Source organism: Hyla sarda, chromosome 4 (assembly GCF_029499605.1).
Source record: "Hyla sarda isolate aHylSar1 chromosome 4, aHylSar1.hap1, whole genome shotgun sequence".
NCBI classification, from domain to species: Eukaryota; Metazoa; Chordata; class Amphibia; order Anura; family Hylidae; genus Hyla; species Hyla sarda.
This window is the reverse complement of record NC_079192.1, coordinates 338,142,149-338,161,067: the sequence shown is the minus strand read 5'-3', so window position 1 is coordinate 338,161,067 and position 18,919 is coordinate 338,142,149. Positions and strand designations below refer to the sequence as shown.

Below are 18,919 nucleotides of genomic sequence, written 5' to 3'. Positions count from 1 at the left end.
TGGAACACGGGAGCTCTGATTGGTGAGTAGCTTTTCCCCAATCAGAGCTTCCGTGTTCCGATGGCGGGGATTATGAATTTTGACAAGTGTATACAGGAGCCTGCGGCAGCGCAGTGAAGCTGCATGTACCGCCGGCTTTTTAAGTTAATAAATGCGGATCGCAGCAGGTCTCTGCAGAATGACCCGATGCAATCTGCACCTCAGCCCCTGGACTATAACTCCCATCATGTGCAGAGTCTGTCCATGATGGGAGTAGTAGTCCTAAAAGTCCCGCAGCCAGGGGATGTGCAAGTACTACAACTGATCCCATCATGGGACATACACTGTTCCATGATAGGAGTAGTAGTCCAAGGCAGATCGCAGCAGATCATTCTCCGGAGATCCGCTGCGATCCACATTTATTAACTGTAAAAACCGGCGGCACATGCGGCTACACTGTTCTGCCCACCGGCTCCTGTATACAGTTCTTATAATTCATAATCCCCGCCAGGAGATGGGAGCTCTGATTGGTGGATAGCTATTCACCAATCAGAGCTCCCGTGTTCCGGCGGCGGGGATTATGAATTATGACAGCTGTATACAGGAGCCGTCGGGCAGCACAGCGGAGCCGCATGTGCCGCAGGCTTTTACAGTTAATAAATGCAGATCGCAGCGGGTCTCCGGAGAATGACCTGCTGCGATCTGCACCTCAGCCCCTGGACTATTACTCCCATCATGAGAAGAGTCTGTACATGATGGGAGTAGTAGTCCTAACTGTCCCAAAATAGACACTTTTGCACTTTTGCGTTTTTGCTTTTGCGTATTTTTTGGGAGTAAAAAAACGCAGATAATTAATTTGATTCTACATTAGAAAGTGCGCTATGGTAAACTTAACTGTAGACATAGCTATAAAGAATTCAGATCCATGATTTGAGACCTTGTAATAACAGTTTATCACAGAGATGCATATTAGGACTCATTTATCGGAGAAGGCAGTCATAAATGTAGATTAGCATTAATTAAGACATTAGCTAAAATTAAGCAATTTTGAATAAATGTGGGGTATTATGTATAAAACACCTTAGTATTACCTTACACAGACCAAATTTATACCCATTATGGATACGGACTTTTCTACTTTTGGAATTTAGTCATTTGTATCGGTATTACTTGCACTTTTGGCTGGTTGGTATGGTCTATCCTTTAACATAGCATATGACCAACACAGCTAACATTTCAGATTGATCATTTCTATTACTGGAGTGTGCAGTGCCTTGCTCTTAATAGTGCCCCATAAATGTGGCCTAGATTTCCAGGTCATGGTCTCCTTATGTTCCTGTGTTTACAATCTTGTAATCTAGGCTAGAAGATTAAAAAAGGCAGATGGTTTTATTTTCTATTAAGACAATCAATGTCTGAAAAGATCATCACTTGATGTTCATCAAATCAATTGTTCATTTCAGCCGTAAACATTAAAATAATAATCTTATACTATGTGCTTTCATCATGTAGGAACCGCTTGTGGCAGATGAAGTAAAAAAATAAATGACAGATACAAGACAAGGCTTCCATGAGTGGTTCCCACATACATGTAAGATCATCCTTAGGGTTTATTCACAGAGTGATTTAAGCCACACGTTTCTAAAATTGCATAAAATCTACTTCCAAACAGATTGTGTAAGAGAGAGGAAGCTTTTAGATAACGTTCAATGGGCACTGTCAGATCAAAAAACTTTTCATATGTTGTTACTGAGGAAGATTTTTTTAATATGTAATACAGGAAAAATCCCACCACTAGGGGTCCTCATACATACTGGAACACTTACCAGTCCTGCAGCAGCATTAGGCTTGTCCATGAGTTATGGACAAGAGATAACTCATGGACAAGGCTACATGAGTAGACACCAATCACCTCCCACCACCAGAAGGGAGGGACATGCCCCCTTTCACCTAAGAGGGTTTCTAACACTGTAAGCTAATGAAAAGAGGTATATTTTATAATAAACTAGCTGAGAACCCGGCGCTGCCCGTTTTTTTTTCTACCTAATCCTTGTGAAAGAGGAAAAGCAACAAAAGAAGGAAGCTTTTGTCATCATATGCTATCCTCAAATCCTGACCCCATATCCCCTCCTCATATCCCGACCCCAAATCTCCTCCTCATATTTTGACCTCATATCCTGTTCTAATATCTCGACCTCGTGTCCCATCCTCATGTCCCATCCTCGTGTCCCGTCCCCATATCTAATTCCCCATTTCCAATCTTCATATTTCATCCTCAGGTGGGGCTGAGTTGTGATGAAGATATTGTAAACTGAAAATAAAAGGGGTGTGGCTTAAAGGGTGCACGTATCTTTGCAAGATGGGGCATGGAATGCTTGGGGGGTGTGGCTTGCCAGCCGGACTGACGCATTCACCAGGAGATGCGGAGCTTGTGGAGTAAGGTAACAGAAGTCCTATATACTGGTATGGGACTTGAAACAAAAACCCCATCCTTCACATAAGGGGGTAGGTTAGGGTTAATTTAACTATTATATATTTTTATTTGACATATAAGTAAGATGTGACCAAGTATTATCGAAATATCTTTAGCTGTACAGAAGTTATGCTGGACTGTTGAGAGCCCATTAACTCTTATCATAACAACTGTATTACCCCTCCCCCCTTACTTAATAATAAATAAAATACATGACAATTATTAAATCTTTGTGTGGGTGAGAGTCGGCCACAGTCTTATATATAAATAATAATAAACAGTGAAACGAGGCACAATTGGCCTCTTGTCAACTCTGTGAGGTGTTGCCACACCTGCCGGTGTACAGGTCTACCCCAGGTTGAACCCAATTTCCATCTTTTTACCGCAAGCTGTGACTTACAAAGCAACACAAAAACAACATGGAAGGAGGGAGGAAGGTACAAAATTCTGGGTGGGTCAAGGGCAGAGTGAGGGAGGGGGCGCAAGTCATAGCAGTTCGGTCCTGGCGGCTATCTGCTGCCGGCACCCATGTCTAATGCTGGACATCACCTATCGCGTTGATGCCCGGCCTTAACCCCTCAACTTTGATCGCCGTGTCTAAATTGAAAGTAAAACTATCCCGGCAGCTCAGTTGGGATGTTTGGGACCGCCGCTGTGAAATCGCAGTGTCCCGAACAGCTGAGAGGACAGGAGGAGGGTCCCTACCTGCCTCCTCTCTGTCCGATCGTCGACCTGCTACTCCATGCCTGGTCAGCAGGCTGGAGCAGCAGAGCACCAATAACATTGATCAATGCTATGCCATGGCATTGAATAGTGTATGCAATCAGAAGACTGCATGTAATAGTCCCTTATGGGAACTAAGAAATGGTTAAAAAAAAAGTAAAAAAAAAAAAAAAAAGTTAATGTGATTTAACCCCTTTCCTAATAAAAGTTTAACTCCCCCCCCTTTTCCCATAAAAAAAAATGTAAACAAAAATAAACATGTGTAACATCGCCGAGTGCGTAAATGTCCGAACTATAAAAAAATATAATGTTCATTAAACCGCACGGTCAATGACGCACACATAAAAATAAATCCAAAGTCCAAAATTGCGTATTATTGGTCTCTTTGCAACCCTAAAATTTTTTTTTTTTAAACAACAAAAAGTCCCATAAAGAAAAAAAAATGGTACCAATAAAAACTTCAAACCACGGCGCAATAAATTATCCCTTATATAGCCCTGTATACAGAAAAATAAAAAAGTTTGGGGGTCAGAATAGGACAATTTTAAACATTCAAATTTTTGTACAAAAAGTTGTAATTTTTTTAACCCCTTAAGGACCAAGGACGTACCGGTACGTCCTTGGTCCTGCTCTCCTGAAATAACACGGCGGGCCCGGCGTCATAGTAAAGCCGGGACCCGCCTCTAATAGCGCGCAGCGCCAATCGCGGCGCCGCGCGCTATTAACCCTTTAGCCGCGCGCTCAGAGCTGAGCCGCGCGGCTAAAAGTGAAAGTTGCCGGCTAGCTCAGTCGGGCTGTTCGGGATAGCCACAGCTAATCGCGGCATCCCGAACAGCTGACAGGACAGCGGGAGGGCCCCTATACCTGCCTCCTCGCTGTCCGATCGCCGAATGACTGCTCAGTGCCTGAGATCCAGGCCTGAGCAGTCATGCGGCAGAATCGTTGATCACTGGTTTCTTATGAGAAACCAGTGATCAATGATGAAGATCAGTGTGTGCAGTGTTATAGGTCCCTATGGGATCTATAACACTGCAAAAAAAAAGTGAATAAAGATCATTTAACTCCTCCCCTATTAAAAGTTTGAATCACCCCCCTTTTCCAATAAAAAAAAAAACAGTGTAAATAAAAATAAACATATATGGTATCACCGGGTGCGGAAATGTCCGAATTATAAAAATATATCATTAATTAAACTGCTCGGTCAATGGCGTGCGCGCAAAAAAATTCCAAAGTCCAAAATAGTGCATTTTTTGGTCACTTTTTATCTCATTTAAAAATGAATAAAAAGCGATCAATAAGTCCTATCAATGCAAGAATGGTACCGTTAAAAACTTCAGATCACGGCGCAAAAAATGAGCCCTCATACCGCCCCATACACGGAAAGATAAAAAAGTTATAGGGGTCAGAAGATGACAATTTTAAACGTATTAATTTTCCTGCATGTAGTTATGATTTTTTCCAGAAGTCCGACAAAATCAAATCTATATAAGTAGGGTATCATTTTAATCGTATGGACCTACAGAATAAATATAAGGTGTCATTTTTACCGAAAAATGGACTACGTAGAAACGGAAGCCCCCAAAATTTACAAAACAGTGTTTTTTTTTCAATTCTTTTGCCCAATGATTTTTTTTTCCGTTTCACCGTAGATTATTGGGCAAAATGACTGACGTCATTACAAAGTAGAATTGGTGGCGCAAAAAATAAGCCCTCATATGGATTTTTAGGTGCAAAATTGAAAGAGTTACAATTTTTTAAAGGCAAGGAGCAAAAAACGAAAATGCAAAAACGGAAAAAACCCCGGTCCTTAAGGGGTTAAAACAAGTAAAACAAAATCAAACCTATGTAAGTTGCATATCATTTTAATCATATGGTCCTACAGAATAAAATATAAATTGCACTTTGTAGAATCGGAAGCCCTGAAAAGTTACAAAATGGGGCTTCTTTTTTTCACTTTTGCCTCACAAATTTTTTTTTCTGGTTTTGGCGTAGATTTGGTGATGAAATGATTCATAGTATTGACAGTAAAATTGATGGCACAAAAAACAAGCCCTCATGTGGGTCTGAAGATGGAAAATTGAAAGAGTTATGAGTTTTAGAAGGACAGAAGGAAAAAACGAAAGTGCAAAATTGAAAAATGGCTCCGTCCTCAAGGGGTTAAAGGGGGCAAAAATTTAGAAAAAAAAACATTTAGGCTACTAATATAGGAAGGCAGTGATGGATCATTAAAAAGTCATCTGGCTAATCCAGGAAGAAGTACAGTGATGCCTAAAAAATCCAAACAGACAAATCCCCAGGTCCAGATGGCATTCACCCCAGAGTTTAACCTCTTAAGGACCCAGCCATTTTACACCTTAGGACCCGGCCATTTTTTGCACATCTGACCACTGTCACTTTAAACATTAATAACTCTGGAATGCTTTTAGTTATCATTCTGATTCCGAGATTGTTTTTTCGTGACATATTCTACTTTAACATAGTGGTAAATTTTTGTGGTAACTTGCATCCTTTCTTGGTGAAAAATCCCAAAATGTTATGAAAAATTAGAAAATTTAGCATTTTTCTAACTTTGAAGCTCTCTACTTGTAAGGAAAATGGATTTCCAAAATATATATATTTTTATTCACATTTGCAATATGTCTACTTTATGTTTGCATCATAAAATTGACAAGTTTTTACTTTTGGAGGACACCAGAGGGCTTCAAAGTTCTGCAGCAATTTTCCAATTTTTCACAAAATTTCCAAACTCACTATTTTTCAGGGACCAGTTCAGGTTTGAAGTGGATTTGAAGGGTCTTCATCTTAGAAATACCCCAAAAATGACCCCATTATAAAAAATGCACCCCCCAAAGTATTCAAAATGATATTCGGTCAGCCTTTTAACCCTTTAGGTGTTTCACAGGAATAGCAGGAAAGTGAAGGAGAAATTCACAATCTTTTTACACTCGCATGTTCTTGTAGACCCAATTTTTGAATTTTTACAAGGGGTAAAAGGAGAAAATTTATACTTATATTTGTAGCCCAAGTTCTCTAGAGTAAGCAGATACCTCATATGTCTATGTAATGTGTTCCGCGGGCGCAGTAGAGGGCTCAGAAGCGAAGGAGCGACAAGGGTTTTTCTGAAATGGTTTTTGGGGGGCATGTTGCATTTAGGAAGCCCCTATGGTGCCAGAACAGCAAAAAAAAAAAACACATGCCATTCCATTTTGGAAACAAGACCCCTTGAGGAACGTAACAAGGAATTAAGTGAGCCTTAATACCCCACATGTGTTTCACGACTTTTGCATATGTAAAAAAATAAAATAAAATTTCACTAAAATGTGTGTTTCCCCCCAAATTTCAAATTTTTGCAAGGGTTAATAGCAGAAAATACCCCCCCCAAAATTTGTAACACCATCTCTTCTGAGTATGGAGGTACCCCATAAGTTGACCTGAAGTGCACTACGGCGAATTACAATGCTCAGAAGAGAAGGAGTCATATTTGGCTTTTTGAGAGCAAATTTTGCTCGGGGGCGTGTCGCATTTAGGAAGCCCCTATGGTGCCAGGAGAGCAAAAAAAAAAAAAACCATATGACATACCATTTTGGAAACTAGACCCCTTGAGGAACGTAACAAGGAATAAAGTGAGCCTTAATACCCCACAGGGGTTTCACGACTTTTGCATGCGTAAAAAAAAAAATAATAATTTCACTAAAATGTGTGTTTCCCCCAAAATTTCACATTTTTGCAAGGGTTAATAGCAAAAAACCCCCCAAAATTTGAAACCCCATCTCTTCTGAGTATGGAAGTACCCCATAAGTTGACCTGAAGTGCACTACGGCGAACTACAATGCTCAGAAGAGAAGGAGTCATATTTGGCTTTTTGAGAGCAAATTTTGCTCGGGGTGCATGTCGCATTTAGGAAGCCCCTATGGTGCCAGGACAGCAAAATAACCCCCACATGGCATACCAGTTTGGAAACTAGACCCCTTGAGGAACATAACAAGGGGCACAGTGAGCATTTACCCCCACTGGTGTCTGTCAGATCTTTGGAACAGTGGGCTGTACAAAATTTTTAATTTGCACTGCCCACTGTTTCAAAGATCTGTCAGACACCAGTGGGGTGTAAATTCTCACTGCACCCCTCATTACATTCCGTGAGGGATTTAGTTTCCGAAATGGGGTCACATGTGTTTTTTTTTTTTTTCCGTTTGTCTAAACCGCTGTAACAATCAGCCACCCCTGTGCAAATCACCTCAAATGTACATGGTGCACTCTCCCTTCTGGGCCTTGTTGTGCGCCCCCAGAGCACTTTGCGCCCACATATGGGGTATCTCCGTAGTCGGGAGAAATTGCATTACAAATTTTATTTTAATTTTTTTCCCTTTTACCTCTTGTCAAAATGAAAAGTATAGGGCAACACCAGCATGTTAGTGTAAACAATTTATTTTTTTACACTAACATGCTGATGTAGACCCCATAAGGGGTGAAAGGAGAAAAAGCTCCCCAAAATTTGTTAGGCAATTTCTCCCGAGTACAGCGATACCCCATATGTGGCCCTAAACTGTTGCCATGTGCATTTGAGGCCTGAATTAGGGATTTGCATAGGGGTGGACATAGGGGTATTCTACGCCAGTGATTCCCAAACAGGGTGCCTCCAGCTGTTGCAAAACTCCCAGCATGCTTGGACAGTCAACGGCTGTCCAGCAATACTGGGAGTTGTTGTTTTGCAACAGCTGGAGGCTTCATTTTGGAAAAAAGTGGCGTACCAGACGTTTTTCATTTTTATTGGGGAGGGGGGCTGTGTAGGGGTATGTGTATATGTAGTGTTTTTTACTTTTTATTTTATTTTGTGTTAGTGTAGTGTAGTGTAGTGTTTTTAGGGTACAGTCACATGGGCGGGGGGTTACAGCGAGTTTCCTGCTGCGAGTTTGAGCTGCCTGATACTCACTGTAAGCCCCTGCCCATGTGAATGTACCCTGTACATTCAGAGGGTAGAGACCTCCAGCTGTTGCAAAACTACAACTCCCAGCATGCACAGTCTATCAGTGCATGCTGGTAGTTATTATTTTGCAACAGCTGGAGGCACATGGGTTGGGAAACACTGAGATAGGAAACAGACAATGTTTCCCAACCAGTGTGCCTCCAGTTGTTGCAAAACCACTACTCCCAAACATTCTCAGGCATGCTGGAAGTAGTAGTTCGGCAACATCTTTAGAGCCAGATGTTGCCGAACTACAACTCCCAGCATGCTTGGAGTTGTAGTTTTGCAACACCTGGAGGACTACAGTTTGCAGACCACTAATACAGTGGTTCCCAATCTGTGCCCTTCCAGATGTTGCAAAACTACAACTCCCAGTATGCCCTTACTGTCCAGGCATGCTGGGAGTTGTAGTTCTGCAACACAGTAAGGGCATGCTGAGGATGTGTAGTTTTTAGTTTTGCAACATCTGGAAGGGCACAGTGGTCTCAGAACTGTGGACCTCCAGATGTTGCAAAACTGCAACTCCCAGCATGCCCAGACGCCAAGGGCTGTCTGGGCATGCTGGGAGTTGTAGTATACAGGGTCCCATTACAGCAATGCCGCCGCCGCCGTCTTCATCGCCGGGATCCGGGTCTTCAGGGACGAGGTAAGTACCGGGTCTTCCTCCCATCCTCTCCGGACTTCAAGGGGCCGGGCAGGAGGAAGTAACCGCCCCCCCCTGCGATTGGTCTGTTAACTAACCGACGGATCGCAGGGGATAGAGGAGGTGACAGGCTTGCCACCTCGCTCCTATGCTTTAGCATGGTCCTGGCTGTCTGTGCCAGCCGGGATCATGCAAAATTACCGGGCGGTCGGGTCCCAGAGACCCGATCAGCCCGGTATCGCCGCAGATGGCAATGGATACGCCCTGGGTCCTTAAGGCCCAGGGTGTGAGGGCGTATCCATACGCCCTGGGTCCTTAAGAGGTTAAAGGGGTACTCCAGTGGAAAATTTTTTTTTAAATCAACTGGTGCCAGAAAGTTAAACAGATTTGTAAATGACTTATATTAAAATTTTTTTTTATCCTTCCAGTACTTATCAGCTGCTGTATACTACAGAGGAAGTTATACAGTTATTTTCTGTCTGTCCACAGTGCTCTCTGCTGACACCTCTGTTCATGTCAGGAACTGTCTGGATCCGGAGAGATTTGCTCTGGGGATTTGCTCCTGCTCTGGACCTGAGAAGTCTACTGACCTCATATGGTGATGAAAGGGGGGGGGTTCTTTCTAACTAAAAATAGGAAAATAAAGGGTGCCTAATCACTATACAGTATAGGAGCACAGAGGGGGCCTAATACTATAGTTTTTAGTTTTTTTTTAGAAGCATGTCCATTCTGCTTTATATAAAAAATAAATAAACCATTACTTATCTCCAGCACTCTCACAGTGTTTCAGGTGTTCTGCTCCAGTCCCCGCCTGCGATCCTCTTGCTGTAGGAAATCATGACGCTTGGACCCAGCTTGTCAAACTGGCCGGTTGGTTGAGTAGCAGTATGATATATTGTAGAGATGGGAGCACTCCTTTGTAAATGTGAGAGGGTGCCTCCCGCTGTTGATCCTGGTCAGGGGCGGAGCCTTGACGTAACGATGCTCCGGCCCCTATATCGCCTGTTCGCATCATAAAGTTGACATGTTTTTACTTTTGGAAGACATCAGAGGGCTTCAAAGTACAGCAGCAATTTTCCAATTTTTTAAAAATTTTTAATAATCAGAATTTTTCAGGGATCAGTTCGGGGGTAAAAGGAGAGAAATCACCCTAAAATTTTTAACCCAATTTCTGTCAAGTAAGGGAATACCTGATATGTGGATGTTAAGTGCTCTGTGGGTGCTTTAGACGGCTCAGAAGGGAAGAAGCGACAATGGGATTTTGGAGAGTAAGTTTTTCTGAAATGGTTTTTGGGGGAGCATGTCACATTTAGAAAGTCTCTATGGTGCCAGAACAGCAAAAATAAAACACATGGCACTACACCCCTCAAGGAACGTAACAAGGGGTACAGTGAGCCTTAACACCCCACAGGTGTTTGACGACTTTTCATTAAAACTGGATGTGTAAATGAATTTTTTTTTCACTAAAATGCTGGTTTTCCCCAAATTTTACATTTTTACAAAGGTAATAGGCGAGAATGCCCCCCAAAATTTGTAACCCCACCTTTTCTGAGTATGGAAATACCGCATGTGTGGACGTCAAGTGCACTGCTGGCGCACAACAATGCTCAGAAGAGTAGGAGTCACATTTGGCTTTTGGAAAGCAAATTTAGCTGGAATGGTTTATGGGGGGCATGTCGCATTTAGGAAGCCCCTATGGTGCCATAACAGCAAAAAAAAAAACAACACATGACAAACTACACCGCTCAAGGTACATAACAAGGGGTACAGTGAGCACTTACATCCCACAGATGTTTAACAAATTTCCACTAAAGCTGGACGTGAAAATGAAAAATGAGATTTTTTCACTAAAATGCTGGTGTTATCTCAAATTTTTTATTTTCACAAGAGGTAATAGGAGAAAAAGCCTCCCAAAATTTGTAACACCATTTCTCCTGAGTAAGGAAATACCCCATATGTTGATGTGAAGTTCTCTGCGGGAGAACTACAATGCTCAGAAGAGAAGGAGCGCCATTGAGCTTTTGGAGAGAGAATTTGGTTGGAATAGAAGTCGGGGGCCATTTGCATTTACAAAGCCCCCCGTGGTGCCAGAACAGTGGACCCCCCATGTGTGACCCCATTTTGGAACCTACACCCCTCACAGAATTTACACCCCACTGGCGTTTGACAGATCTTTGGAGCAGTGGGCTGTGAAAACTTTTGAGCCATGTTTTGTGCCCGCAGAGCCTTTTACTGCTTGTGAAGATTAAAAGTATGGGGCAACACCAGCATGTTATTATAAAAAAAAAAAAATGTTTACACTAACATGCTGGTGTAGACCCCAACTTTACCCCCAAAATTTGTATGGAAATACCCCATATGTGGCACTAAACATGTTGCCTTGAAATACGACAGGGCTCCAAAGCGAGAGAGCGCCATGCGCATTTGAGGCTTAAATTGGGGATTTGCATCCACCACCAAAATACCCTATGGCAGCATTTCCCAAACAGGGTTTCTCCATCTGTTGCAGAACTCCCAGCATGCCTTGACAGTCAGTGGCTTTCCGGCAATACTGGGAGTTGTTGATCTTCAACAGCTGGAGGCTCCATTTTGGAAACAGTGCCATACAAGACGTTTAATTTTTTATTGGGGGGTGGGGGGGGGTAACTGTGTAGGGGTATGTGTATATGTAGTGTTTCACTTTCTATTTTGTGTAGGTCAGTGGCGTTGCGACCCGGGTGCGGGGGGTGCGGCCCACACCGGGTGACACCAACCTAATGGGGTGACACCAAGACGCTCCGCAGCACCCACCCCCCATCTGTGGCCGACCGGCCTCCCGTCCGTCAGCTCCCCCCCCCCTTCACCTGCGCGGTGTGTGTGCGGTGCGCCCGTCCGTCAGCACCCCCCCCCCCCTTTCATCTGCACTAATGTGGGGAGACTTTGACCTTTGACCCATTGTGGGGAACCTGCAAGGGAACCTGCGGCCTAATGTGGGGAAACTACTACCAAATGTGGGGAGTCTGTGCTACCCAATGTGGGGAATCTGTGCTACCTAATGTGGGGAAACTGCTACCTAATCTGGGGAATCTGTGCTACCTAATGTGGGGAAACTGCTACCTAATGTGGGGAATCTGTGCTACCTAATGTGGGGAAATTGCTACCTAATGTGGGGTAACTGGTACCTACCTAATGTGGGAGAACTGGTACCAAATGTGGGGAATCTATGCTGCCTAATGTGGGGAATAGATGCTACCTAATGTGGGGAAACTGCTACCTACCAAATGTGGGGGAACTGCTGCCTACCTAATGCTCCCCCCCTGGCAGTAGCACCCTCATCATCCACCAGCAACACCCACCCCCCCAGCAGCACCTCCATCAGCAGATCCTGATGGTGGATGATGGCGGTGCTCCTGCCAGGAGGATGATCCTGCCGATGGATGATGGGGGTGATACTGCCAGGGGGATGGTCAGTAGCACCCTCATCATCCTCCAGCAACACCCCCCCAGTAGTAGCACCCCCATCATCCACTAGCAACACCACCAATACCCCCTCCCGTGGTAATAGCATCAGCTAACGGATGTTGAGGGGTGTTACTGCGGTTGTGGTATTATATTCAGAGGGTGCACTGTATGGCAACGTTATATTTAGAGGGCGCAGTTTGTGGTAGTATTATATTCAGAGGGCGCAGTGGGTGGTAGTATTATACTCAGAGGGCGCAGTGGGTGGTAGTATTATATTCAGAGGGCGCAGTTTGTGGTAGTATTATATTCAGAGGGCGCAGTGGGTGGTAGTATTATATTCAGAGGGCGCAGTTTGTGGTAGTATTATATTCAGAGGGTGCAGTTTGTGGTAGTATTATATTCAGAGGGCGCAGTTTGTGGTAGTATTATATTCAGAGGGTGCAGTGGGTGGTAGTATTATATTCAGAGGGCGCAGTGGGTGGTAGTATTATATTCAGAGGGCGCAGTTTGTGGTAGTATTATATTCAGAGGGCGCAGTTTGTGGTAGTATTATTAGAGATGAGCGAACTTACAGTAAATTCGATTCGTCACGACCTTCTCGGCTCGGCAGTTAATGACTTATCCTGCGTAAATTAGTTCAGGCTTTAGGTGCTCCGGTGGGCTGGAAAAGGTGGATACATTCCTAGGAAAGAGTCTCCTAGGACTGTATCCACCTTTTCCAGCCCACGGGAGCACCAGAAAGCTGAACTAATTTATGCAGGAAAAGTCATCAACTGCCGAGCCGAGAAGTTTGTGACGAGTTGAATTTACTGTAGTTCGCTCATCTATAAGTATTATATTCAGAGGGCGCAGTGGGTGGTAGTATTATATTCAGAGGGAACAGTATGTGGCGGTATTATATTCAGGGGTACAGTATGTGGCAGATTTATATTCAGAGGGCGCAGTTTGGGGTAGTATTATATTCAGAGGGCGCATTGGGTGGTAGTATTATATTCAGAGGGTACAGTATGTGGTAGTATTATATTCAGTGGGTACAGTGTGTGGCGGTATTATATTCAGGGGTACAGTATGTGGCAGATTTATATTCAGGGGTACAGTATGTGGCAGATTTATATTCAGAGGGCACAGTGTGTGGCAGTATTATATTCAGTGGGTACAGTGTGTGGCGGTATTATATTCAGGGGTACAGTATGTGGCAGATTTATATTCAGGGGTACAGTATGTGGCAGATTTATGTTCAGAGGGCACAGTGTGTGGTAGTATTATATTCAGAGGGCGCAGTGGGTGGTAGTATCATATTCAGAGGGTACAGTATGTGGGAGTATTATATTCAGTGGGTACAGTGCGTGGCGGTATTATATTCAGGGGTACAGTATGTGTTGGTATTCAGAATGTACAGTGTATGGTAGTATTATATTCAGAGGGTACAGTATGTGGCAGATTTATATTCAGAGGGTACAGTATGTGTTGGTATTATATTCAGAATGTACAGATGTGTGGTTGTATTATATTCAGTGGGTACGGTGTATGGAAGGTTTATAATCAAAGAGTATAGTGTATAGTAGTATAATATTTAGAGGATACAGTGTCTGTCAGGTTTAAAATAATAATTGTTTTCATATAGAGGATAAGAATGCGCTGACATAGTGAGGAGACGTCTGGGCCTCACATTCTGCAGAGAGAAGTTTTACAAGTCCTGGCGGTATGTACCATCTGATAAGGAAAGACTATAGAGAAGACGTCACCTGTAATCACTGATATCATTGTGTATTCTCCTCACTATAGAGAAGATGTCACCTGTAGTCACTGATATCATTGTGTATTCTCCTCACTATGTCCTATCAGAACTGTAGTCGCTTGTCAGTTCTACAGTTATGATGAGTGAAACTACAACTCCCAGCACCTCACCACTGCTCAAAGGGGTACTCTACTGGAAAACATTTTTTTTAATCAACTGGTGCTACAAAGTTAAACAGATTTGAAAATTACTTCTATTTAAAAATCTTAATCCTTCCAGTACTTATTAGCTACTGTATAAGCGAATCACAGGAAGTTATTTTCTTTTTTTAATTTATTTTCTGTCTGACCACAGTGCTCTGTGCTGACACTTCTGTCCATGTCAAGAACTGTCCATAGTAGGAGCAAATCCCAATAGCAAACCTATCCTGCTCTGGACAGTTCCTGACATGGACAGAGGTGTCAGCAAATAGCACTGTGGTCAGACTGGAAAGAACTACACAACTTCCTGTGGAGCATACACCAGCTTATAAGTACTGTAAGTATTAAAATTTTAAATAGAAGTAATTTAAAAATCTGTTTAACTTTCTGGCACCAGTTGATATAAAAGTAAATGTTTTCCAGTGGAGTACCCCTTAAAGTAATTCTGGGAGCTGTATATTTAAATGGTGAAAACTTCTTTAACACTTTCCCATTCTGTGGCAACTGGTATATCTGATTATTATACTGGTATTTCTCACAATGCGCTACAACAGTGGTGTCTGTAACAACAGGCTAAAAACTTACTGGGGGGAGGTATGGGGTGACAACATTTTCTACCGCACCGGGTGACACCAACCCTAGCAACGCCACTGGTGTAGGTGTAGTGTAGCGTAATGTTTTTAGAGTACATTCACACTGGCAGGGGTTAACAGTGAGTTTCCTGCTGGGAGTTTGAGCTGGGGCAGAAAATTTGCAAGCCTCCAGCTGTTACATAAGTACAACTATCAGCATGCCCTTTGGCTGTCCGTGCATGCTGGGAGTTGAAGCTATGCAACAGCTGGAGGCACACTGGTTGCAAAACACAGTTTGTTACTTAACTCAGTGTTTTGCAACCAGTGTGCCTACAGCTTTTGCAAAACTACAACTCCCAGCATGTACAATCTGTCATGCATCTGGGAGTTGTAGTTTGCAACAGCTGGAGGCACACTGGTTGCAAATTACTGAGTTAGGTTACAAACTCTGTGTTTTGCAACCAGTGTGCCTTCAGCTGTTTCAAAACTACAACTCTCAGCATGCATTGACAGCCAAAGGGCATGTTGGAGCCACACTACTACTAGAACGCCCAGCATGCCTTTTGGATGTTTGTGCATGCTGGTTGTTGCAGTTATGCAACAACTGGAGGCACACTTTTTCATAGATAAAAAGTGCCTCCAGCTGTTGCATAACTACAAGCCCCAGCATGCACAAACAGCCAAAGGGCATGCTGAGAGTTGTAGTTTTGCCACCAGCACAACTATAACTCCCAGCATGCCCTTTGGCTGTACATGCTGAGCATTGTTGCTTAGCAACAGCAGGAGGTGAACAACTCTCCTTCTGGATCCTGCAATGAGGACACTGCTGCGCCACCGCCCAGGGACCTCCGCCGCCGCCGCCGACTCCAGGGACCCTCCACATCGATGCCAGGGACCCCCGCCTGCCCCGATGGACAGGTAAGGGACCCCCAACTTGCCCAATCGCCGCCCTATCACCTCCCAGCAAGCTTCGTGATTGATTGGTCGTCCAGACCGATCAATCAGGTGATCGTGAGGTAGCACCCTCACTCCTGCTGGTAAAGGATGATAGGAAAAAACACCCTTTTTTTCTAGGTCACCGGGGAACCCCATAGACCCGGAATTGCCGCTAATCGCCGGTCTGAATTGACTGACGATTTGCAGTGATCCCCCACAGGGGATCTCCCACAGGAATTCCCACAGGCGTACAGGTACACCCTGGGTCCTTAAGTACCAGAGCGTCAGGGCAGCTTTGTGTGCTCCTGCTTGTAGCACACTGTGGAAGAAATGGCAAACAACTCCTCAGGTTCACACTCTCCTCACCTGAGGTCTAGGAGCAGCAGACTTTAAAGGCCTCAAGAGGTCCAGTAAAGCCCAGACCAGACTGTGGGAATGGCCTCCCACCCATACTACAGCCATTCCAGAAAAAGAGCCCATTTATGCTGCATGGCAGCTATGGGTCCCTCTTTCCTTCTGGAGAGAGAGTTCTGGTTTGGCATTAATCCCGATTAGCTTTTTATGTTCTGAAACTGGAGCTAAGCTGATACCAGGGAACATTGCCTGAGAAGGTGATGTAATGAGCTGATTTGCATATTCCCCTATATATATATATATATATATATATATATATATATATATATATATATATAAATGTTAAATATATATATATATATTGTGACACTCAGGCAGGTTTGCAGGTAATGAAAGGGTCTTTTTTCCCAGTCCCTTGTGCTAGGTGAGCTAGCAGCAGAGCCCACACCTTCTGACTTATTAATTAGAGGGTAGATATTTAAGAGTCCAGGAAGTGTAGTCTGGACTCTCCCCAAAAGACAGCAAGGTGGCTGTGAGGGGGAGGCAATGGGCCCTTGCAAGGAGCTGTGAGTGACCCACAACAGTGAAGTGGACTGTGACAAGTTGTGGTAACACAGGAGAAAAGTTAGTTCTCCTGTATGAGAAAGACAAGGGATCTAAGTAGAAAAGGCAAGAGACCACAAATGCTGTGTGTGAACAGTGAGTAAAGGTTGCTGGACGCATGTTTTAAGTGGCAGGGAAAAGCTCTTCAGTCAGGGATGGTGTATTATACAGTTAGTGACTGGACGGCCTAGGTTTTTATTTTGATTCCTGTGTTATGTTTTTGTATATATATCTGGAATAAAATATGTAATATCTTGTTGCTTCTGTTTTGATGAAAAAATACATTGTACATTGTACACATTGATATTGTTGTGCAGGGCTGGTCTGCGCCCGGCTGCCGATGGCTGTGGGGCTGGTTTGCAATTATTTCCAGGGCTGATTTTATGGATCAAAAAAGGTAAATGAACCTTCCTGCTTTGTGTGATAGGGCTGCAATTTCTTGGCAGCCTGAAAACATTGCATAGTTTTGAGTCAGACCTGTAAAGCAAATATTTCTGTAGACGCTTCTCAGTTTCTGTACTTGTCAGTCACATGACCACTACAAGCTGAGTTTGTTTCTTCTTTCCTTTTTTTTTTTATACAAGATTAAATAATATGAAATAAACTGCAAGGAAAACACCAAATAACATCCAAAGTATGCTCACCTGCATGTGTGCTGGTTTACCATGGCCTTTTTCTGTCATGTGCAGTTCTTTTTAAGGGATTATCAGGCATGAGGTTTTTTTTTAGACAATGCCCATTTTACAGTATATAAAAATATAAACCTGTACTCACCTCTTGCAACCCTGCGGTGCCTTCGCTGTTTTGCTTCAGCCCATGGCTATGATCCTCTTCCTGAGCTGCAGCATGACGATTAGGCCCCGAGTGACGTCGGGACCCAGTGTGTCATACTGTCGCTCAGCCAATCACTGGCTGCAGCAATCTCCCACCTAGGCCAGTGACTGGTTGAGTGTCAGTATGACACAACGAGCACCATTTTCACTCCAGGCATAGCGTCATTCTGCAGCTCAAGAAGAGGATCGCAGCAGGGGACCGGAGAAGGGGACTGGAGGCACCGTGGGAGAGCTGGAAGTGAGCACAGGTTTTTTTTTTTTTATATATACTGTACAATAGGTATTGTTCTAAAAATAAAAAAAACACTGGTTAACCCCTTTTAAGCCCTTTTCACAGCAGTGTTTTTTTTATCAATACATATTAGCCGTTTTTATTTACTAAGATTGGAGTGTAGGTTTCTTTATTTTCCAAGGTATTTACTAAGGTTTCCCTACATTTTCCTTTTTTTTTTTTTTTACACATGCTCCGATCTGTCGGGTTTTTCTCAACTTAAATCCACCACATTTTCTGTGGAAACCTTAGTAAATATGTTGTTTTTTTTGTGAAAATGTCGTAAACACAGCCCTTTTCGGTGACCACGCTCCCTTTTCCCAACAACCACCCCCTTTTTCAGGTTTTCTTTGTAAAATGGAGAGTTAGTCAGGTTTTTTTCAATTCTGGCGGAAATTCTGGTGCTAACATGTTAGGTTTGCAATAGTAAATGAGGGCCATTGTATTGCTGTGTATTGAGCTCTGACTATGTAAGGGAATACTAACAAGGCAGCCCATGTCATGTCTTATGGCTTCCATGTCAATTGTGTTATGGAAAAGGGAGATTGGGTAACTGAGGAGGCCTAGATACCATGAACATTGATACCATGAATATTGATTACGGCTGGTGTCAGAGTTATCTTTAATCCTGGCCTCTGCCGATAGCTGTCAGCTGTAGTAAAGAGCTTGCACTGTGTACCCAGCTTTTGAGCCTGCTGTGTAGTACCCTCCATGATATCTTAATATACATGTTAAACATCATTAGAGATTGAAGTTTATCTATTGTGTAGGGAGTTGCCAGCCTGTATAACAGCGTTTAATGTTGTGACCCCTTTAAGTAACTTAACATACAGCCATTAATGTCTAAACTTTGGGAACAAAAGTAAGTATACCCCTATTTTGAAATTGGGACCAAAAGTCAATATTTTGTGTGACCACCATTATTTTCCAGCATTGCCTCAAGTGCATATTATACATTATAGTATACATTCTAAGAAGGCCTAAGCTTCTTCCAGTGTTATCTTTTAAATCAATGTCTGTGCAGGATGTTTGAAACTACCAAAAACAATACCCCGAGATGGGTCAGGGTCAACAATATAGAAACACCTTTTACCAAGGGACAAGCCCTGGGTCACTAATACCCTTGTTTAATTCCCACCCCCTAGCAAACATAACTTTTATTTAAGCGCTCATAAAATATTTAGATGAAG

General features: G+C 43.2%; 1 long non-coding RNA gene across 2 annotated transcripts in view; it reads left to right on the top strand.

The window, feature by feature from the left end:
* Positions 1-1,506: 1,506 nt before the first annotated feature.
* LOC130267161 (uncharacterized) overlaps positions 1,507-18,919 on the top strand; it is a 41,892-nt gene continuing 24,479 nt past the window's right edge. Inside the window, exon 1 of one of the 2 annotated variants that reach the window (XR_008843072.1) lies at positions 1,507-1,570. This is a non-coding gene — a long non-coding RNA (uncharacterized LOC130267161). Of the gene's footprint in view, positions 1,571-15,556; positions 15,651-18,919 lie in introns of those variants that run through there. The other variant, XR_008843074.1, reaches the window with a different exon arrangement.